Here is a 24,730-nt window from a genome sequence, read left to right as displayed (position 1 = left end):
TTAAACAGAATAATTGCACTTATGAAAAAATGGTCATCCTGACAACGCACATACTATTCTCCCAAGTGCCTGTGCAATCTTTTTGTTCTTGCCTTCATCCTAATCCTTAAATTGCAGAGCACATTGTATGGCAACTGTTTTTTCCCCACAGTCTCAGAAATGTAGGAGTTAGGTAGGACTTGATGGGGATTACATAGAGACAAAATGGAAAGGTTAATTTTTGTTATTTTTATTACTGCTGGGTTTCTTGATGTGAATGCAGAGGATTACCTGTTCTTGATATATTCATTTCAATATATGCAATGTGTACTCTATTTGGCATTTATTTTAGAGTGGCAAAATCAAGATGCATAAATAAACAAATTAGCATGGAAGAATTTTCTATGAACTGTGAAAGAGTAAACCAACAGTTTAATATTTATAACACAATCTGTGTTTATTTTGCTCTCCATCATGACTAATAACTTTATTCAATAAACATAAATGGTACAATAATTATTCTGGTTTCTGTTTTTGTTGGTTTTTTTCTTTTGTTTTAAAAAATCTAGTATATACACTCTATGGTTCCAATAAGTTTTGGGCTTTTACTTGAGGACTTTTCTTTTCAATTTCCTGCATCTAATATATCTGCTAAAATTTAGTAACAATGGATTGTGCTTTGCAATGGCATCTTTCCTTCATAAAATATTCTGTATAAACAAAATAAGCAGTTTTATTTCAAAGCTTAATTTGACTAGTTAAATCATCAGCTGTGACATTAGTACTTTGTATTAATCTCCTATCTTGATTTACTATTCTTCTTTTCTACTTTTCTTCTGAAAACAAGTAAAGCCGTCTTTTGTGGGATAATCTAAAATATGAACAAAAATTCTCTTTCTACAAATAACCTACAATCAGGGAAAAAGTGATCCCTTCACAGGTGACTTAAAATGCACTTCAGCAAAGAAAAATGGGGGTATTGTAATGTTGGAAAGTCCTGGGAAGATGTGGACACAGATAACTAAATCTGTTCTAAGAATTTGGCAATGATTGCTGTGTGATTGCCTACAGAATCCAGAAAGCATACAGTCAAGGCATAAATTGATAGGTGGGGAGACAGACACAGAAGAAAAAGTCTTAGAAAACTTTAGTATTTTAAAATGAACGAAAAGAGTTGCAGGGGCGGATCCAGAGGGCCATGGTGGTCCATTTGGCTGTGCGCCACGTACTGTGAGTTCTCGAGCTCACTGGCATATCAGTAGAGCTCCTGGTGAGAGCTCTAGCATGTGCTGAGAGCTCTCTGGGTGGTCTTCCCAGGCTCCCTGTTTTCAGCTCCAGAACCTGCTGTTTTTTGAACACTCACTCTCACCCCCCAGCCACATCCCCCTGAATTCAGCAGTAGGAGAAAGGAGAGCATGAGTGGCAGTGGTAGTAACGCTCAGGCCCTGCTTTCACAGAACCCAGGACCTGAGCACAGTCTTGGCTGCTTATCCTCTCTTTGTCACTGGTATCTACAGAGAGGGGCTATGCCCACACCCACTCAGGCACTTTGGCACATGCACAACAAGTTATTTTAAGTGTGTGTGATCCATGCTGCCAAAGGAGGTGGGCTACAGTCCTGTCACCATGACTCTGGATCCACCCAAGAAGATGAGTGCATGGTTTTCATAGCACTGTATGTTTTAGCTATTCTCCCAGATTTTGTAGTGCAACTAAATAAAGCTTATCCTTATTTTGAATAAGAATTTTGCTCAGTTAGGGGCCTCAGAAATTTTTCCTTAAAGATGGATCTCCTCCTCAGTTTTCATATTTCTTTCTATAAAGAAATCCATTTAGGAATTAAATCCCTTTTTAGAAGTTTTCTTGTACACAGAGGCTTTCCAATGACTCTGGAAGTTTTGCTGGTAGATAGCAGAACATCATGGAGGGTGCAGGTGTTTTGGATGACTTATACCTATATGGCACAAAATACTTTTTCATTTCAAGGTAGCCAACAGGTGTGGGAAATTTTGTTTTTTGCCCAATTTCCACAAATTTACTTGCTTCACAACTGCTTGGAAGCTAAAATTATTGTTATGATGCCCCTACTCAAAGAAGAACTGATTTATGAATTTGAACTAGTTGAAAACTTTGCCTTCATTTGCCATGGTGATCATCCATGAGGACAAACATTAATACATAAAGGGAAATGACATTTGACCAGGAAATAAGACCCATAATGGAGACCGTGAGGCTGAGGCATTCAGAACTAAAATCTGATGAGGCACAGACCAACTCTTGTAGGTACAGGTACCAACGAAACAAGACTTTGACACTAAAGCTCAGAATATTTAAGAACCTATCCACTAGTGAAAGTTTTCAATATTTTGACTTTTTGTACTGAATTTGGAAATAAATATTGGATGGGAAATTTAGTTTTTAGTAAGCTCAGGTCCAGAATACCTTCTATGTATTCTTTAAGTTGTGGAATTTCTTCAGTTTTAATGCGTTTGAAATGTAGTTCCATAACAATGTTGTTTTAATTCAGTAGGTGATGTTTTACCTCTTTTATCTATAATATACTCTATTTATTGGTTATATAATTTATTTTCATGGTATGGTCTCCTCCTGAATTTATCTTTTCATTTATTTTGATATTGCAGCCTTGAAGCTGGTTCTTTTAGAATTGTGTGTTCACTGCATGTATTTATTAGAAGTGTGAGGAAGTGTATTACGAAGGTGAGAAGTCTGTGGAAACACTTAGGAAACATCATTTGTGGGCGCTGAAACATTAGAATCAATATTGCCAGAATAGTTCTTAGGTAAGGTAATTTCTAATAAACATTGTAATCCTACATAAACTCAATAGTCATCTTCCTAGTCTCTCTTTCTAGTGTCATTTTAGAGTTTATCTGACCCTGGGCTTTGCCTAGAGGAGAAGGAACTTTTTTGTTCTTATCACTCTAATTCCCTGACTAGTCTCCACCCCACCCCACCCTCCGAATTAAAAAGGTATCTCTCTTCAGAAAGGCCCGGAAAAGAATAAGCCTGAGCTGGTAGGTCAACCCTCTTTGGAGATATACTGATGCAAGAAATGTAGAAATATTATTAGAATCTATTATCTTTATTTAATTTCTACGCTGTGATCTGTCTGGAGAGAAGGTTACACTGTACTCGGCACTATGCAAACATATGAACAGACAGTCATTTCCAAAGGGGAAAATTTCTCAGAAATTCCAACCTGTAGAGATCTTTCCAGGGGAAGAAACACCATACAGGTGGTCAGCCTTCAGCTGAGCCCTTTTCCTTACTCTCTGCACATTTACCAGACTGGAATGATCCCAGCCTGGGGAAGTCATGGAGAGCAGTGTCTGTTCCACTCCTCCCAGTCTCCAGAAGTGCAGCAACAGAGAACAACAACCCATGCCTTTTTCAGACTGGCATTGCCCAGCTTGGGAACCAGGTTGGGGGCTTTGCCTTGCTGACCTTCCCCTCCTGGGCAGTCCCTCGTCTAGGTAAGCATAAAGAGCATTGCCTCACTGCTTCACTCTCCTTCTGAACCAGATTAGAAAGACCAGATTAGTCCTGGAAGAGACTTCTGCAAGGGAGATCTTCCAAGTAGACACCTGGAAGGTCTTTCTCCCCAGAAAGGTATATTTTCCCTTTGAGAAATTAAGTGGACACTAGTATACTCAAAGTTTCTACTGGGAAAATGACAATTTTCCTGTACATGGACATAGACCAGTGGTACTCAACTTTTTGACCCAGAGGGCCACAAGAGGGGCACAGGGCTAGTTCACAGGACAAATTGGACAAGACCCTTACCATTTTGCTTTGTTAAGTGGCCATTTAGCTCAGTTGGTTAGAGTATCATACTAATAACACCACGGTCACAAATTTGATCCCGGGTTGGACTATATGAGCTCTTGAGATCCCTTCAAGCCTTATTCCTCTATGAAGACTGGGATTTGTGCTACCTCCACCCAGTCTATAAGCATGGACTGGACCCTGTATAGCCTCAACTGGCTAGGATTGGACTCCAGGGTCCCATGCCACCTCTCCCTGAACCCCATATGCCAGGATTGGGCTCTGGGTCCTCACACTGTCTCTACTCAGCTCCTACACACCAGGATCAAGGCCCTGCAACACCCTTGCCTGACCCTGCACACTGGGATTGGGCCCCACTCTGCCCTACACACACAATCCAGTTTGCCTACTAATTGTGACAAAGTAATATAAGTTTTGTTTACCTGCTACCAGAAGACTGATTTTCTAAAGACAGTCATGCCTTTGTAAAGAGTCTAACACACACGACCAGCTTTTTATTCATTAGTCACACCAAAAATATATATATAATCCATATATTATATTTTCTGTATTCTCTTACACACATGCTTTCTCTACAGGCATATATTACATGCCATACATGCATTTTCGTACATTTCAATATTATTTTATTACATTTCCATAGTACACTGACAAACTTTTAAAAAGTTTTTGGACATAAGCAAACAACACAAGCAATAAACATGTTTTCACTCCAAAAAATAATTAAAAAATACACGTTATTATTAAATGGCCTTGAGGTTACAATGGTTGCGCTCAGAACAAGAAACCTGGTTTGGTTCCTTTCCCAATATGGGTGTGTTAAATCAATACCTCCCACCTGTGCACCAAGGAATGCAAGTTTCATGAAGTCAAAACAGAAGAAATTGATTAATCAAGACCATGTGGTCTTTTGTTTTGGCACTCATCTGAGAAGGGAGAATCTTAGATGGATGGAGAGTGCCCTCAACCCTACTATCTAGCTTGATAGTAGGACCGTCTCCTGGGAGTTGCAAGATGTAGGTTTCAACCCCCTTAGGCTAGTCCAGTACCAACATTCTCACTGACTTCTGTGGTGTAGCATCAACCACCAAGTGCTGCTAGTTATACTCATGGCCTAATCCTGTTCTCATTGGAGTCAGTGCAAAGACTCACATTGATGTCCAGGGATTCTGGTTTTCTCTGTAAAAAAAAATCCCCAATTTTCAGATTAAAAAAACTAACCCAAAATCCACATTTTTCAACATATATAGTGGTGTTTCATTTTAATCACAGGATTACATGGATTTTGGGTTACTTTTTCAATCCAAAAAATGTGGATTTTTTATCAGAGAAAACCAGGATCCTGCTGATGTCAACAGGCTCTGAATCAGACTCTCTTTGAAGTTATAAATCAGCTTCCATGACTTTGGAAAGGCCTTGAAAGTTATTGCTCTAATAATGATATAATTTGACAAAAGAATAAAACATTTGAAAGGTTGGCACCTTTTTGCTTCTGCCAGCAGCCTTTACTTTGGTCAGTTAATCTTACTTAAAATAAATGTCCTGAAGATTGGTTATACCTATTGGGTATTTTATTCTGGCAATATCTCAGAGATAGGGAGCCAGCTACAATTATGTGTTCTAATATCACACAAATAATTTCAACAAAATTATCTTTCAAGAAAACACTTAGGTTTTATAACTAAAATTTTGAAAACTTTCTATTCTGTAGAAATACTTCTATAGTCTGATTTTAAAATAAAGTTTTATTTTTTAATTAAAAGAACAAAATGCATTAAAAGAACAAAAACAACTTTTAAAACATCTCAGATTCTGTATCAAAAAGAAAAAGGGAACATTTTTGTTTTTGAAGGTGCAAAGTTTCACATGAGAGGAAAACAATTTCCTGACCACCACTAGTCTAGTGGTTAATTTATGCCCTAAATCCTTGTTTCATCCTTATGTCTACCAGTGAAATATGTTTAATAAACCAACTTTGTTTATTTTTTTATGAGTCTCATGTCTTCATGACACTCTGGGATTTTTCTTTTTTTTTTTACTTTCTCTTTCTTCCTCAAAAAATTGCAAAGAACAATAAATGGCAATAATAAAAGTGGTGTGAAAGTCACCGACACACTTTTTAATTTTCAGATCAATAAGAATATAGCTCTGAAGCCACAACATAAAGACAATTAGATTCAAATGTTTTGGTATGATTTATATGCTTAATTAAAGGCTTATAAAAATTCATTAAGAAATTGCATGAGTTGTCAGTTTCTGAAAAAAAAAGCCCCACTAACATTTCAGTGACTTAAAAACACAAAACCACAATTATAATCTGGCACATCTATACTGACCCACACTTTCTCAAAGCTTTTTTAAAACCCAAAATGAATAGATCGAAACTTGCTTTATTTGAACAGAAAGTTATGTTTCTCTTCATAATTAAAGTACATGAGGATTCCCCCCCTCCCCACCCCCAATTCATAGAATCATTGAATCATGGAAAATTAGGTTTAGAAGGGACCTCAGGAGGTCATCTAATTCAACCCCCTGCTCAAGCAGGATCTGCCCTAGCCAAAACTATCCAGGTCTTAAAACATCTAAAGTTAGAGATTCCCCAACCTCTCCAGGTAGCCTCTTCCAGTGTTTCACCTCCCTCCTAGTGAGAAATTTTTTTCTAATATATAATCAATATCTAGCCAGCAGTGTAACAAGGCCATCAACAAAGACAATCGCACCTTGTCATATATTAACAGATGCATGACCAACAGATCGAGGGAGGTGATGCTCCCCCTTTATGCAGCATTGGTCAGGCCACAGTTAGAGTACTGTGTCCAGTTTCGGGCGCCGCATTTCAAGGGGGACACAGAGGATCTGGAGAGGGTTCAGAAGAGGACCACTCACATGATTAGTGGTCTCTGTGAAAGACCCTACGAGGAGAGGTTGAAAGATCTGGATCTATTCAGCCTATACAAAAGACAGCTGAGGGGTGACCTTGTAGCCACCTATAAATTTATCAGGGAAGAACAGCAGGGAATTGGGGTTGCATTGTTTACCAGAGTGCCCCAGGGTGTAACTAGGAATAATGGGTGCAAACTAGTGGAGAGTAGATTTAGGTTAGACACTAGGAAGAAATTTTTTTTACAATAAGGTGGCCTGAGTCTGGAATGGGCTTCCAAGAGAGGTGGTCCTATAACCTAACTCGGAGGTCTTCAAGAAGAGGCTTGACAATCACCTGGCTGGGGTCATCTGGCCTCAGTCCTCTTTCCTGCCAGGGGCAGGGGATCGGACACAATGATCCATTGGGTCCCTTCTGAATCTATAATCTGTGAATCTAGGAATAACCTAAAATCACTTGCTGCAACTTGCCAACCATTGCTCCTTGTTCTGTCATCTGTCACCATTGAGAAGAGGCTAGTACCATTCTCCCTGGAACCACTCTTCAAGTGGTTCAAGTCTGTTATTAAATACTCCCTCAATCTTCTCTTCTCCAGGCTAAATAAGCCCATTAACCTCTGCCTCTCTTTATAAGTCATGTACACCAGCCCCTTAATTATTTTTGTTGCCTGCTGCTAGATGCCCTCCAATTTGTCCACATCATTTCTGTATGGGGGGGCCCAAAACTGGACACAGTACTTCAGATGTGGCCTCACCAGTGCCGAGCAGAGGGGAAGAATCATTTCCCTCTATCTGCTGGCAACTCTCGTACTAATTCAAATCAGTATGTTGTTAGGCTTCTTGGCAACAAGGGCACACTGTTGGCTTATATTCAGCTTACTGTCCACTGTAATCCCCAGGTCCGTTTCTGCAAGGCTTTTGCTTACCCAGTCAGTCCCCAGGCTATATTGGCGCATGGGAATGTTCATTCCTAATTGCAGGACTTTGTACTTTTCCTTATTGAAATTCCTGAGATTGCTTTTGGTCCAATCCTCCAATTTGTTGAGGTCACTCTGAATGCCAACCCTACCTTCCAGTGTATCTACTACTTCTTCCAGGTTGCTGTCATCTGCAAATTTGGTAAGGGTGCACAGATTATTGATGAAGATGTAAACAAAACCAGTTCCAAGACTGGCTCTAGGGGCACCCCCTTTGATAAAAGCTGCCTACTACACTTTGAGTCATTGATTACTACCCGTTAAGGCCAATGATCCAGCCATTTTTCTATCATTACTACTCTTGCATATTTCTAAACTTAGGTTTAAACATGTCTCCAAATCCCACCCCCAAAATATTTTTCATTTCTCTTTGAAAAAATCATCAATAGGTTTCCAATTCTAGCATCCATAATCTGTGAAGTTGTGCATCTTTTGATTAAAACATTTTTTTAATTTTATAGTTATTTAGGGAATCCTTAATTTGAGACATTACAGTTGATGCTGGCCTCTACTTAATTTAAGAGTGTTTCCTTTGGTTACAATGAGTGCAAGATCACTCACTGAGCTGAATTCAGGACAGACAATGTCAGTTGAGATTTGATACACAATTGGAATGCTGACTTCATAGTTTCATAGTAGCTAGAGTCAGGAGGGACCTGAACAGATCATCTAGCCTGACCCCTGCCACAGGCAGGAAAGAAGGCTGGGTTCACAAGACCCCAGACAGGTGATCATCCAAACTCCTCTTGAATTTGCCCAAGGTAGGGGTGAGAACCACTTCCCTCGGAAGCTGGTTCCAGATTTTGGCCATCCTAACTGTAAAATATTGCCTTCTGATCTCTAACCTAAACCTATTCTCCATCAGTTTATTACCATTGTTCCTTGTCACCCCAGGTGGTGCTGGGGAGAAAAGGGCTCTACCAATTTGCTGTTGATCTCCCCTGATGAGCTTGTAGGCAGCCACCAGTTCCCCCCTCAGCCTCCTCTTGCTGAGGCTGAACAGGTTCAGGTCCATCAGTCTCTCCTCATAGGGCCTGTTTTGCTGCCTTGTCACCAAGCGGGTGGCCCTCCTCTGAGCCCTTTCCAGGCTGGCCACATCCCTTTTGAAGTGCGCCGCCCAGTACTGGATGCAGTACTCCAACCACGATCTGACCAAAGTCGCATAGAAGGGGAGTATCACCTCTCTGGACTGGCTTGACATGCACCTTTGGATGCCTGACAAGGTATGGCTGGCCTTCCTGGCTGCGGTCTGGCATTGGCGGCTCATGTTCATCTTGGAGTCAATAATGACTCCAAGATCCCTTTCCACCTCTGTGCTTTCAAGAAGGGAACTCCCCAGGCTGTATGTATGCCGTGGATTCCTTCTCCCAAGATGCAGCACCCTGCATTTGTTTATGTTGAACCCCATCCTATTCTCATCTGCCCACTTTTGTAGTCTGTCTAAATCTAGTTGCAGCCTCTCTCTCCCTTCAAGTGTGTCCACCTCGCCCTTGGACAGCGTGCTTTCCACGCCCTCGTCCAAGTCCCTGATGAAGATGTTAAACAGTGCAGGCCCAAGGACCAAGCCTTGGGGTACCCCACTGCTCACATCTTGCCAGGTTGAGTACAACCCGTCCACCACTACTTTCTGGGTGCGCCACATCAGCCAATTTTTTACCTATCCACCTGTGTAGGCATCAATGCCACAGTTGCTTAATTTATTGATGAGGATGGGGTGAGAGACAGTGTCAAAGGCCTTCTTAAAGTCTAGGAAGACTACGTCTATGGCAACAACATCATCCAAGGATTTAGTTACTTGATCATAAAAGGCAATCAGGTTGGTCAGGCAGGACCTGTCTTTGATGAATCTATGCTGATTGCCCCTGAGCATGATCTCCCCTGCAGGCCCCCCACAGATGTGCTCCTTAATTATTCTCTCCAAGATCTTCCCAAGCACCAAGGTGAGGCTTACAGGCCTATAGTTACTTGGGTCCTCCTTCCTCCTTTTCTTGAAATTTAGGACCACATTAGCCAGTTTCCAATCCCCTGGCACCTGGCCAGATGACCACAAATGCTCGTGCAGCCAGGCCAAGGGCTCCGTGATGACCCCTGCCAGTTCCCTCAGCACTCTTGGGTGGAGGGCATCTGGACCTGCAGATTTTAAAATGTCTAGCCCTTCCAGAAGATCCCTAACTACATCTGCACTGACTGAAGGACTGACAGAGCTATCCCCAAGATTGTCCCTACTTCTGGTAGGAGGGATGTCCTGGTCCCTGTTCAAGAAAACAGAGGCAAAGAAACTGTTAAAAATATCAGCTTTTTTGTCTGGCGTAGCCACAAGATTACCATTTGTGTCTTGCAGAGGCCCTACATTTCCTGGTGCCCTCTTCTTGCTCCCAATGTACTTGAAAAAGGACTTTTTGCTTTCCTTCATCCTGGACACTAGCCTGAGTTCCATCTCTACCTTGGCCTTCCTAATAGCCCTCCTACACTCATGGGCTGAGTAGGAGTACTCCTCCTTGGTGATAGTCCTCAGGCATTGCTGAATGCCCTTGCTGAGCCAAGGGGGTTTCTGAGCACTCTTACTCCCCTTGCTTCTCTGAGGGACTGTTATCCTTTGGGCCTGGAGGATTGTCCCCTTAAGGTACAACCAACCCTCGTGGACTCCCATCTCCTCTACCTTCTGGGCCTTCAGTGCCTCCACCACTAGTCTCCTAAGCTCATTGAAGTTGACCCTTCTGAAGTCAAGGGCTTTAGCCTTGGTGTAAGCCCTTGACATCCTGCGTTGGATAGTGAAATCCAACAGGTGATGATCGCTATTGCCCAGGTGGTCAAGGACCTGCAGTCCCCTCACAAGGTCACCCCCCATGGCCAGGACCAGGTCCAGCAAGGCATTACCCCTAGTGGGGCTCTGCACTTCCTGGATAAGGTGAAGGTCCTGTAATACAGCCAGGAACCTACGCGAGCAGTCAGACCTGGCTGTCTGCTCCTCCCAGCAAATGTCTGCGTAGTTTAGGTCACCCATTACAATAACATTCCTTGACCTAACTGCCTCCATAAGCTGACTGGAGAAGTCCTGGTCCACCTCTTCCCCCTGGTTGGGTGGTCTGTAGTACACATCCACCGTAAGGTCCCTTTTACCATGCCCCCCTTGTAGTTTGACCCATAGTGTCTCTGCCTGACCCTCCTCTAACCAGAAGCTAATCCTTGATGATGTGAGGTGCTCTTTGACATAGAGTGCAACCCCCCACCCCGACCTTTCCTCTCTGTCCTGTCTCTTCTATATAGGGTATATCCCTGAATGCCCGCCGCCCAGTTGTAGGTAGGGTCCCACCAGGTTTCTGTGAGCCCTACTAAGGATGGGTTCTTACTCACAGTCAGGAGGTACAGTTCCTCCTGTTTACTCCCCATACTACGAGCATTAGTGTAGAGGCACCTGAGGCTTCCTGAGGGTATGCAAGCCTCCCTCTCACTCCCAGGACAGTTGTGGCCCCCTACTCCCAGGATGTTGATGCTTACCTGGGCTTTCCTTCCTCTTGTCACCCTGCATGCTGGTGAAGCATCCTCTCCACTCCACTCAAAGTGGCCCCTTCCCCTGGCAAAGCTAGTTTAAAGCCCACCGTATGAGATCAGCCAACCTAGAAGAAAAAATAAGTCTGCCTTTAGGGAAGAAGTGAAGCCCGTCCCACCCCAGCATGCCCTCCTTACAAAACCTGGGTCATTGTCAAAAACCTGAAGCCTGCCTTGTGGCACCAGCTCTGAAGCCGCTGCATAACCACGTCAATGCAGGCCTCTTGACACCTACCCTGTCCACTTACTGGGAGAATGGAGGGAAATACCACCTGGGCTCCTATCTTCTTCAGTTTGTGTCCCAAGGCCTTGTAGTCCTCCATGATGTTATCTGGCTTACCCTTGGATGCATCATTTGTACCCACATGGACCACAACCAGTGGGTAGTAGTCAGAGGGCTTGATGATTTTAGGGATGGTCTCTGTGATGTTGTGAATCCTTGCTCCAGGCATGCAGCAGATTTGCTGTGACCAGGGCTCCAAGCGACAGATTGGACCATTGGTTCCCCTCAGGATAGAGTCCCCAATTACCAGAACTTTGCATCTCCTTCTTCTCGCGGTGTGCTCTTCTGAGCCTGTGATGTAGGTCGAGCAGCTTCAATTTCTCTGGGGACCTGTTCTTCTGCCTAAACCCTAAACACTTATTCTATGCCTAATTAACTAGTGTGCCTCCATTCAGAGTTGCAGTGGTCCTTATCTGGCCAGAAATATATGCATATGCTTTCTCAGAAATGATCCAGAGTATGCCCTTTGTCATTTGGTCTTCCAGAGTTCATGTAGGATTAAGGAATCAGGGCAAACTTAATAAGCAGCTGTAAAACTCAACTGACACCAGTTTCACTAACTTCAGCTCAAATTTGGTGGGAGTGTCCAACAGCCTGCTATCTATGGCATTTTCTCAGGACACCAAAACCAAGTTCTTACCCACTCTAAGTTGATTTAGACCCAATTTCCCAATAGACCAGGAAGGTGCCCTAATCGCTAAGCTACATTAGGCTAGGTAAGGGAATTCTCCATTCTTCTTGTTGAAACTGGGCCATGAGGCAGATATGAGTGCAAGAATCATGGGGCTAGAAAAAGAAGCAAAGAGAAGTCTGTCACTGTTACTGAATGCTTGGGTCCTTCTGCATGATGTGGGGGAGTCCTGGGTTCAAGTCTCTGATGCCAGCATTATTTTTCTTTTGTAACCACTCACTGTGTAATGTAAATACATCAACAGAACTGGGAGCAAGGGTTTAAGTCCAACACTACCTCATGCAAGGGGAGCACCCTCGTTATAAACCTGCTCATTAACTACCTCCAAGCCCCAAGTTTCTATCCACTCTCCTGACACCCATCCTAAAGAACAGACCATGGTTTGCCCTGGGATAACTGCTTATCCCTGCAAGCTTCCATTTTACTGCACTTTTACTAGGCCTCACTGATGCAATAGAGGAATCTCTGTTAGCTCCAAGTGGCCTCTCCTTTGGGTTGTGAGAGAAAAGTTAGGTCTCTTTTTCTTCCATGGAATTGGCCAGCTTGCAATATCACTCACCTGAGATCACACTTACTACAGTAGGAGACAAAACAATCAAAGGATTTATTATGCAGAAAAAAAGGAATTATACAAGTAAAACTGACCATAGTTTTGAAGGCACAATAAAAAGAACAAGTAAAGTTTCTTACCCCCTGATCTTGCTACATCCTAGCCCTCCCTCCTGAGAGACTTGCCAGTATCACCAGAAACCAGCCTTCATGATGATTTTGCCAGGCCTGGCTTCTGGAAACCTTAAATCTCTAAAACCTTACAGACAGCCTGTCACACCAGGTCATGGGCAGCTCAGTCTGGGGCTACTCAGGGATCAAGGAACCAACCACGGTCTGGAGGAATGAAAAGAATGTAGGTTCAAGCCACATCAGAAAGCCAAGAGGTCAATCCAAGAGCAGATTCTCGGAAGAAGCCAAGTCAAGAAGGTGGAAAAAAAGGAAGAAAATAGAACCAGAGATCAAGCTGGGTCAAAAAGCCAAGAGATCCAACAGAGGGCATAGAGCAGAGAACAAAGTCAAAACACAAGCCAGACAAAATAGCAAACCAATCTAGAATCAGATTACTTTTGCCCAGACAATTTCTTTTCCTGCACAGGGGTTTATATAGGAAAGTGAAGGGTCAGTTAACCCTGACCAGCCACTCTGCTGACAGGGAGTGGATGAAGGGTTGGGCCCTGTTGCTAGCTTCAGACTAGTGTTGCCTGTCTGTATGGTTAGCTGTAGGGTATCAGGAGTAGATGAGTGACTGTGTTGGCCAGATTGAAGCCACAGGTTCAAGGAACAGCCCTTATAGTATCTCCAATCCACCCCACACCTCACCACCACCATTGACACTGTCCCAGTTCCCCATAAGTCTCCAGAGATTTCTCTTCCTCAGATACTTGGAATTCTGACTAATGGGGAATTTCTATCAGATGCCTTCCCTACTGAGGGGTTGTTTTTCCCACTGCAACAGACAATGCCTCGGGGCCCATTCCACCAGTGGTTCCCTCTGTCTGTTCTTGGCAGAGCCAATTGTTCTTGCCCTAGTATCACGATAGGAAGAGTTAGCAGTTTCACTACTCTTTTTTTCCCTTCATCTAGACCATGATCAAAATCATACAGATACACATATATAGACAAACACCATCTATATAATGATAACAAATCTGTACATACAGCATAACACTGGCTTTCCAATGAAATCACATATACATGCCATCTCAGTGATATAAAAACAAGAAAATGTTTATAACACCACAGGAACCTTCCAGCCCAAGTGGGGTTTGTGACACCCTTAATGACTAAGTTGCAGAAATAGGCTCCATCTTGCTTGTTCCCAATTCTTGAGAAGAATGGAGTATCAGACACATCCTCCTAAAGTAGTTTTTATTGGCTGTCCCTTGAAAGTGCTTAAAATTCACTGTATAGAATGCCTCAGTGCTTAGGTGCTTGATTGACTCTACGGGAGTCCTATGTACCAAACTGAATTAATTTGAATTCCCCTTCTGAGTCAGACATTCAAATTATGTGGAGAGCAACATCTTAAAGTTAAGGTACCTACTAAAACAATTTAAATGTGGTCTTTAGGCACTTTTTGAAAATATTTCCCTTCATTTATCTAATCTACAGGCAATTATGCTACACAAAGTTACTTCAAAAATAAATACTAGGGTTTGTCTTTCCTTTTTTTCTATTATGATAACTGCCTTTTCTACATCAATTGCCTTACATGCTACATATAATGTGCGTATTAGAACTGAATCTGAACATCAATCTTCCTCCTCTCTGACAAAGAAATTAATCGCACCTTTTGTATCAAAATCAGGGAAGCAAAACTGAGAATCATTTTGTTGAGTTTCCTTCAAATTCTTTAACTGAGGTGGTGAAGACAAAGCTACAGGAAGCAGGGTAGAGTCCTGGGAGGTGCACATAATGGCAGGGAGCAGGGAAGGCAGCCAGCTCCATCACACAGGGCACTGACAGTGGGAATTCTTGTTATGAGTTTCAAAGTTCATTATCTTGTATTTGATAGTGATGAATTTTATTTAATTTCTAATACCTTACTCTTCGAGATCATCCAATTCTCTGTGTCTGTCAGTACAGAATAAGCTAAGGATAATGTGGGTGTGTCTATATGAAACACTACGGTGCCATGGTATCGCCAGGGATGAACCATAATGGCAATGCTACTGCACAGTAGCATCTAAAAATAATCATGCGGCAATGGGGCCACACAGTAATGCTGGTTACTGTGCAGTCAGCCACTCGCGTAGACATGGCCCTTTTGTATCATTAACTGCTTAAGATTCCTTATTATCTTTAGTTACTATGTTAATATTAAATAAGCCCAACTGGAGATAGCAAGGTGGTTAATATTAATGATGTTATGGTTAGTAACACCTTTCAGAAAATTGAGAATCTTAGGGATAAGTAATTTTAAGGATTTGCTGAACAGAACTCGAATAAAGCATTTAGATAGCCTAAAATCATTTTTTTTCCATGAAAAATTCCAATATTCATGTTTGTTTATTTTCCAAACAGCTTTGAATGAGTCCTATGTTTTTTTCTTGTCTGGGTCACTTTCATGCTCACTCAGTCACTCAAATAAAAAGATGTATAAAATTTGCTTAACTTCTATGATTCAAAAGTTTGATAAAGCCCCCCCCCCCCCCCCCGTAACTGGATTTTGTAGCACTGCAGACTTCTAGAAGTTTAACTAAGTTGATTATTATATTGTTTATATTTACATTTTGATTATTCAAAAAAGTATATTCCTAGTTGAATTAATCATTAATTTATTTAATTATCCACCACACAAATTACATTTTAAATCTTAGTTTGTCAAAAATATCAACGATGCTATTAAATGAATAGCATGCACTGATGCTATTAAATAAATACCCAAATCAAATATATCAAAAACTAGATGCTTAGTTGCAGTGGGGATGGAAGTCCAATATCCTGAGAGAGAGACCTATGGATACATAGAAAGGCACAAAATTCAAATGAAATACAGTAAAAGCTTTGTTATCCAGCACCCATGGGGAATGGAGGGTGCCAGATAACAAAACATGCCAGTTAACAGAGTAGCCCAAACAGGTGTCTTTGCCTGTTTGGGCCACAGCCTGTCCTGCCACATCTGGGGTGTTGCTACCCCTACTGCTGTGTTGCCACCCCTCCCGCAGTATCACTGCCCCCCCCCATGGGCCCTGTGGGCCCCAAGGGACAGGAGGGGGGACCCGCAAAGGCTGCTATACGCCTAACCATGGGGGCTTGGCGGTGCAGGCTGCTTTCCCCTGAGCTATGGGGGCTCCATGAAACCAGAAGTGCCATGGTGGGCACTTCCAGTTTCATTTTTCCCTTATAAGCCCTTACAAGCTGGCATGCCAGTTAACAGAGGTTATAACTAAGTTAACAGAGGTGCCAGATAACACAGGTTTTACTGTAACATTTCAGGACAAAGGTAACAAGCCAACAGAACACAAAAATTGTGAAATCCTGTAATTGGAGATAGTCAAGTACTACATGTTCTATTTGATGGGTATTGGTTGTAGCCGTGTTGGTGTAAGGACTTAGGCAGACAAATTTATTTGGGTAAATCTGATCTTATATTAATCCAATTCAAACAGTAGGAAAAATTCTTCTTAGCAAACTTTTGGGCACAAACATCTTTCCTCAGCCTGATGAAGGGTGTTTGTGCCTGAAAGCTTGCTAAGAATAATTTTTCCAACTATTTGAGTTGGTCTAATGTAAGATATTGGATTTACCCAAAGACCCTTGTCTGCCTATGTTCTTTTTGGTGGCATTTGCAATCATGTACAACCCCTAAAACATTCATACAAGCTCATTCTTGGTGTAAAAAGTGTCATACAAAAATAAATTACTATGACTAATTGTGATGACGGATGTCTCGAGTCCAGTATCACCTGTCATTTAGGTAGCTCCTCCCCTCGTCCCGCCTGCCGTGACTTTGCTGTTATGTATGATTTGTGAAAGGGATTCAGTGGAGTTCTTTATCAAAGGGGTTCCCCAACGCGGGTGTACTCACAGTTGTCGCCTCTGTTGCTCCACGGGGCTCCGCCACCCCTACACCCCATCCACTCACCAACTGATCACGCGCTGGTAGCATGGTGGCCTGCGGTTCTCTTCAGGCTTGCTTGTCATTGGTTTCCTCCAACTGTAGGGACCCAGGCCTAGAGGTATCACTTGGCCAGCCTATCTTCTAATCTTGCTGGCTCCTCAGCTAGCTCCAGCTGTCCTTCTTCCCTCCCCTTTCTAGAAATAATATTCCGCCTGGGCAGGGAGACTTCCCGGACTGATGTCTTGGACCCAGCAGCCACTAGGGACTTCTCCACCTGTCCCTGTCTCTGTTTCCCTTACGGGCCGTGCTAATCTGAACAGGATGCCTCGTTGCTCTCCCTGTTTCCCTCCTCCCGAGAGGGACACTGGCTCTTCTCTGCTCCCTACCTGGAGTAGGACAGGGAGCTTCCTGCTACCTGCCTCTGGTAGAGGCTCCGAGCCTCCTCCTGCCTCTGTCAGAAGCTTCAAACCTTGTCCTAGCTTCTGCGTGGGTATGGCACAGCCTAACTGGTGCCTTTCCCAAGGGCCAGACGTGCTGCTCGCCCTCCCTCCCTCTCCCTCCCCCTCTCCCTCTCCCTCTCTCCCTCTCTCTCCCTCTCCCCCTCTCCCTCTCCCTCTCCCTCTCTCCCACCCTCTCCCCCTTGCCCTCGCCCTCGACCTCGCCCTCGCCCTTGCCCTCTCCCCCTCGCCCTCACCCTCGCCCTCGCCCTCACCCTCGCCCTCGCCCTCGCCCCCTCTCCCTCTCCCTCTCCCTCTCCCTCTCCCACTCTCTCTCTCTCTCTCTCTCTCTCCCCCTCCTCACGGGTGCTGTCGGGGCTTTTAAACTCTCCTGCGGTGGCCATCTGGGCTGCCGCGATTGGCTCAGCTGTTTCCCTCACTGGGAACAGCTGCGTAAATAACCGGCGTAATGCCGGCTCATGCGGCTGTAATTGCGGCTGCAGCTGCTGCCGCGGTCTCGGCCCCAATGCCGCCGTCTCTCCCGGAGGTAGGTAACCCCGCCCAGGGTTCTGTCTCAGGGTTGCATCTGCCCCGCAACCCTTCCTGGCCTCACCCTGTGCCCGTGATGGCAGCACGCCGCCGTCACACTAATCATATAAATCGTTGCTCTTAGTACAACTGTTCACAAGAAAACAACTAGCGTAGTATGTCCAGTTTGGGGTACCATACTTCCACAAAGAACTGGACAAATTAGAAAGAGCTCAGCAGATAGCAACAAAAAGGATTAGAGGTCTAGGAAACATGACTTATGAAGAAATATAGAAAGAAATGTGATCATTTAATTTAGAGAAAAAAGCCTGAAGATAACAATCTTCTGATATATGATGGGTGGTTATATATAGAGAATGGCAATGGGGCAGGACAAAGAGCAATTGTCTTAAATTGTAGCAAGTGAGATTTACATTAGATATTAGAAAAAATTCTCTCACTAAAATGGTACTTAAGCAGTGGCCCAAAGAGTCTGTGAAATCTCCATCCTTGGATATTTTTTAAGAGCAGATTAGATAAACACTTATCTAGGATGGTTTAGACAAAAAAGATCCAGGCTTCCGCCGAGCAGTGGACCAGATGACCTCCTAAATTCTCATCCACCTTACTTGTCTATTATTTTAAACATTCTATATGTCAAGAGTAGAAACAGCACCATGTATTTTAGTTGACAAGTTAGATCATGATCATGAATTTGGAGTAGGTAATTCACCAATAAATCATAGTGAATAGTTTGTAAAAAAATGTCTAGGGTAGAATATATTCATGTATAGTGTGAATAATGAAAATATTTACAAAAAGTTTTGATGAAAGGTGTCTAAAATGTTTTATGTACATTCATTCTATAAATAGCTCACAACCGTAGTGACATTTCAAAAATGGCAGAAGTAAACTGAGAGAGAAAAAAACCCTAATAAAAAGTATATTGAATGAAGAACTTGTGCTGGAGGATATTTAAATACTTACAACTATAATTCATATGACGATACAGAAAAATCTTGTCCAGCTTTCAAGGTATCTGGACTTTTAACAGCAATAGCATTCTTTTAGGAAGCATTTTGAAGAGCAATTCAGAAGTTGCTATGTCATTACTAGAAGCACTGTCTTGCATAAGAATTCTTTTAGTGAATGATGTTGAAAACAAAGACATGTTAAACAAAGACAATTTATTTAATATCACAAAGTCAAATGTACTAGAAATAAATAAAGACAGCAATAATAGTAAGCCTTCTAATAAATAAATAACAAAATGCTGTTGCATCATTATTGAGCACTATAAAAATAATAGCAAGCAATTATATTTAAATGAGATGAACCCCAATCTAACTAGTTCTATTAAGTAGCTAAAACCAGATCTTCTTTTATTCTGTTTTTGTTAGAAATATGAGTTCAGCTAGCCCCCTAATATTTAGGCTTGTTATCTGACCTGTAAATGGTGTGTCCGTTATTCAGATAAAAACCAGAAAATCCATAGAACGTGAATTTATAACAACCACAGAAACATTAATATAAGGTTGGAGTGATATTATACCAGTGATGGCTCAGGAAATATGCTACAGGTGGGGAATTTGTGGGTGATCTCTTTTATTGAGCCAACTTAGAAAAACTTTTAAAGTCATTTGAAAGCTTCTGTAAGTCTATCTTAATAATGTAGTTGATCCAACAAAAGATATACCCACAACAATCCCCACCTCTTGAATATATCATATGTTTTAAAATACCAGACTATACATAACAGGATGGATTTGTTACCCTATTCTTGGTGGATTGTGGAAAAGGGTATTCACATGAATTAATTTAGCAAGCTGTGCAGTAAAGTATTCTTTAATGCAAGGTACTCAGAATGCAATCCAAAGTATATTGGGACAATTGTAAACATACCACATAAAAGTGTTCATGTAATCTTAGTGCAAGAGCCTATCTCACTATCAAAACTCCAAAGACCTAGACAACTATACACATACCTCTGGAGCCTAAATTTAATGAAGAAATAAGGAAAGAAAAAAACATTTTTGTAGTTTTAATTTGAACATGGGGCATGTCACACATAGGGTGATAGTGTTTGCAAGCTCCTGCACCATCTCAGGATGGACTGCCTTCTTCCTTTAACCCTCCTTCTGAAAGGGGGCTCTGTGTAAGTCATAATGAACTCTGCTGTCCCAGAGTGCCTCAGCTGGTAATATCATGACTAATGGCCCCACCTCCCTTTCCCCAATCAGTCTTCAAAGCTGGTTCTTTAGGAGCCATTAGTTCTTCTTTCCTATGAGAGGCAGGGGGTAAAAAGACACTCAGTGGGTGCATCTACAAATGCAATTAATGCACATGAATAAACTCTGATGCTTATTGCTCCAGAGTTCATTGCTCCCAAACACACTGTTTGAACATGTGCCTGGGAGAAATAAACTGTGGAATAATAAGCTCCAGAGTTTATTCATGTGCAACACATTGAGCCAGGTCAAAGCATCCCCAACTGGAAGGGGGCTCAGGGCTGCTCCTCCCACTCAACCAAGTGCAGAGGGGCTGGCTGGGGCACAAGGGTGCTTCAGTGTGAGGCTAGCCAGCAGGTAGCACCTGCACTGAAGCACCCTCCTGCCCCAGCCAGCCACAGCAGAGTCTCCATGTGCACCGCTGCAGAAGTTTTTATTCTGCAGCAGTATAGTACTTTGATTCACAAGTAAATGAATTTACTCCATAGCAGGGTAGTACTTGCAAATACTTAGATACAAGTATTTACAAGCATTATCCTGCTACAGAATAAATTCATTGACTCTGACCTAATAGGGCTACAGGTGTAGACCCTGAGATGTCTACTGCACAGCTAATTAGTCAACTTCACAGTTAACATTTCATGTAGATGTGCCCAATGTGACATGCTTTATACACAATAGCAATCAGAGAGGAGGAATACATTTGTTTGGAAAGCTGCCAGTGGGGACAAGATAGGCTGAAAGGAAAAAACACTTATATAAAAGAACCTCAAAAGGTGTTCCAGCAGAGCTTGGACCCTGCCACTTGTAGAAATAACATCTTCTAGGGGCCACTGAAAAATAGCATATAATCACTGAGTAAAAAACTGTCCCATAATACATATGTCTAAAGAAGTCATATCAAGCCTGCACAGACAACCATCCTTCTTCTAGTTCCTTTACAGTCCTTGACTTGGCAACCTCCATGTTCTTTTAAGGTAGCATTTTGTGCATAATATGCATACGCATACATGCATGAACATATGCACATAGATACACATACAAATATTATCTTGACTCTTATTTATAATATTTGGGAATGATATCAGTTGCTGAGAGTTCACAAAAACATGCAGAGTAAATGCACGCGAGTAAAAGCTAGCAACAAACTTTAGAGAACTCCTGGTGGTGCCGGAAGCCTCAACTTCAAAGGCTAGTCAGAAATCATTATACAACTATTTCACAAGTCAGGAAGAAGACTCCTACATCCTTAGTAGGTGTACAATCTGTCAATAGACTTTGAAATCATATCAATGCATGGGAAATAATAACAATGATGATGATGATAATAAAAACAACAACAGCAACATGTTGACTGCTCTGTACAAATCAGGACTTTGAAGCCATACTGTTATGTTTAGCTTTATGAATCTAGTACTATGTATATATTTTTAAAAGCTACACAGTTCAAGCCCTGCCCAACAGAGATCTATTTAACTTTGCAAATTAAATGTTATCCTTATAGTTTTTCCTATATTTTTTCTTTGTGCTTCACTAGAGCAAAATACATAGTGCTGCATGAAAGATCATCCACTGGTTTAGAGACAAGTGAATGTGGGACACAATCCTTCACTCTGGCAAGACTCTCATTAAGGCCAGCCTGATTTCTGCCTGATTCAGCATTGGAAAACTGGACCCAGGAGGAGCTAATTGTCCACACAGAGACTTCAACTGAATTTATATTTCCCCACTGCTTTTCAGCATAGAACTGATGTACTGCAATTGTGAATGAGACACTTTCTTTCTGAACAGCTGTTTTGTACTGTGTTTGTAAAGAATGACTATTACAATAAATTAAAAGTTAAGTTAAATTCCCTTTATTTGAATAACTGAGATGGTGTGAAATAATAAACAATAAATACTGTAGGCATAATGCACTATTAATTAGGCTTGAAAGATGAACAACATTCCACATCAACATTTTCAGTATTTAGATTCTACATTTCACTAAAACCTTCTTCAGAGAATCTTCTGTTGCTGCTCAAAGACACGACTAAGAGAAAAATGCACTAACAAATTATCATCCTAACAAATGTAGTGATAGCAATGCTTCATCAAAACCTCCCATCACAAATATTAGGAATTAATAAGCAATAAGTGTAATTGCCTATGAAGTTTACTGTGTTGTGTTTTCTCATATCACATTAGCATGCCACATAAATCAAGTTCAGCAATGCAATCTGACATGACAGCTAGAATATGAAAAGCTGAATTTGTATTTTGGACTGAAGACATCAGCCAAAAGCTACATAACCAAGCAGAGATAATATTCTGATGTCTATCCTATGTATTATAGTGGTCATTTCAGATCACTGACTTTCTGAATTACATTTGGGTAGCCTGACACTTCATTATGACTAAAAACCAATATTGCTACATTAAGCAATGCAAATACTATATTGTTTTATGCCCTTGAGATCACTATATTCCTCTGCAAAAACAGAAATTATAAAGAGTTATACTCAACAGGATAATCCACATTAATTATAGATAGCGTTTGACAACAGAATAAACATAATTGCACACTCGGCTCTAGAGGCCAAGAGCCAGATCCTGGCCCTCATTTATGGCCCTTTCATTTAGCACTAGAAGGCAGCAAGTCTTCTCTAAACGGGCAGTTCAAATGGACGGGACTCCTCAATTCGTACAGGGCAGGCACAATCAGTTTAACACTTGCCACCTCTTAGTCCCAGTATACATCATGCATAAATATAAAAGCAAGCTGCATTGTAAATCAGAACTCTAAGGACATGCTCAGTCCCAGGACAAGAAGACACAATCTACAGAAAAAAAGACATAATCCACAGAAAAAATAACTTTAACCAAAATCCATTTTATGTGATATTTTGGAGTGAGTTACTCTGTTTAGTATAAATAAATGTTTGCATTTGCTCCTACCAAACAACAACGAAGCTATGTGTATACACATAGGATATCATGATATGAACTTCTAGAAAGTTACTGGGGGAAATACTCCCAATAATTTCATTGGAATCAGGATTTCACAAAAGTCTCTGCTGATAAGAATCAACCTCAGTGTCCCCATGATAGTCACAATAAAGTCCCTTCTGCAGATTGCAAAGAAAACAAGAATCTTACAGCCCTTTTTTCTTTCCCATTAAGGACCTGCAGGTGAAAAAAAGACAGTCTGGTAATGGTGTAGCTGTCCTAGGATGATATAAACCTAACTGAGCTTGAAAAACAGTGAGATTCCAACAAAATTAAAATGTCAATAGCATTGACTGAGAGAGGCTATTATAATTAAAATACACCCCTCTATTATGTGAAACATGGTGAGATTCTACATGTGACTGGGTGGTAGGAATTGAGGGGTATAGGTTGTACAGGCACGACAGAGTGGGGAAAAAAGGTGGGGGGGTAGCACTCTATGTTAAGGAGCAGTATACGTCTTCCACCATCAAGGCGGGGGTGAAGAAGGGGAACACTGAGTCATTGTGGGTCAGGATCCAGGAGGGGCCAGGGGAAAAGGACTTAGTTGTGGGGTTCTACTACAGGCCTCCTGAACAGGATCAAGAGCTAGACAATGTATTCTCTGGGCAGCTAGCAGATGCCACACAGGCGAGGGATGTGGTGGTCATGGGAGATCTAAACTACCCAGATATCTGCTGGGAGGAGCAGACAGCCAAAACAAGCCACTCATGGAGGTTCTTACACTGTGTGCAGGATCTCCACCTAACCCAGGTGGTTTCTAATCCCACCAGGGGCAGAGCCCTGCTTGACCTGGTCTTAGTAACAGGGGATGATCTCATGGGGAACATGCGAGTTCATGGTAGCCTAGGAGATAGTGACCATCACTTGGTCGAGTTCACTATCCAGTGAAAGGTGGGTAAAGTAAGTAGTGGGGCTAAGGTGTTGGACTTCAGAAGAGCCAACTTTAGCAAGCTTAGAAGGCTAGTTAGTGAGGGGATGCAACTCAAGAACATAAAACAAATGGGGGTCCAGGAGGGTTGGAGGTATCTCAAGGGAGTGATCCTTGGGGCTTAAAAGGAGTCTATCCCATTATGTAGGAAGGGAGGTAAGGGGGCAAAAAAAGCCTCCTTGGCTGAACAGGGAACTATAGGAGAGTCTGGGGGCAAAGAAAGAGATGTATAGGCAATGGAAGCAGGGAGCAGCCACCAAGGAGGAATATATCTTCCTGGTGCGCTATTGCAGGGGCTTGAGCTCAGGCTGGCTTCAACAATCAAGGACAATAAAAAGTCCTTCTTCAGATATATAGTGGGCAAAAGGAAAGCTCAGAGGGCCCCTGCAGGACAAATCGGGACAGTTGGTGGTTGATGCAGGGAAAAAAAGCAGAGCTCTTCAATGAGTTCTTCGCGTCAATATTTCTAAGTACCGGGCAAGCCAATTCCCCCACTTCGATCATTGATGGATGTCCATATGGCACCAGTCTGCCTATGGTTAGTTCTGAAATACTTAAGGAGCTCCTGGAGGAGCTGGATGGGTAGAAGTCAGCAGGCCCGGATGACTTTCATCCACGGCTACTGAAAGAATTGGCCAGTGTCATAGCTGAGCCACTGTCACAGCTGTTCAAGCACTCATGGTGCTCTGGCCAGGTCCCTGTGGACTGGAGAAGGGCCAATGTGGTGCCCATTTTCAAGAAAGGGAGAAGGGATGAGCCGGGTAACTTTAGGCTGGTCAGCCTTACCTCTATTCCTAGGAAAATGCTAGAGAAAATAATCAAAGAACACATTTGTGA

This window comes from Alligator mississippiensis, chromosome 1 (genome assembly GCF_030867095.1).
Source record: "Alligator mississippiensis isolate rAllMis1 chromosome 1, rAllMis1, whole genome shotgun sequence".
Taxonomy (NCBI): Eukaryota; Metazoa; Chordata; order Crocodylia; family Alligatoridae; genus Alligator; species Alligator mississippiensis.
The sequence above is the reverse complement of the archived record's forward strand: the minus strand, read 5'-3'. Positions refer to the sequence as shown.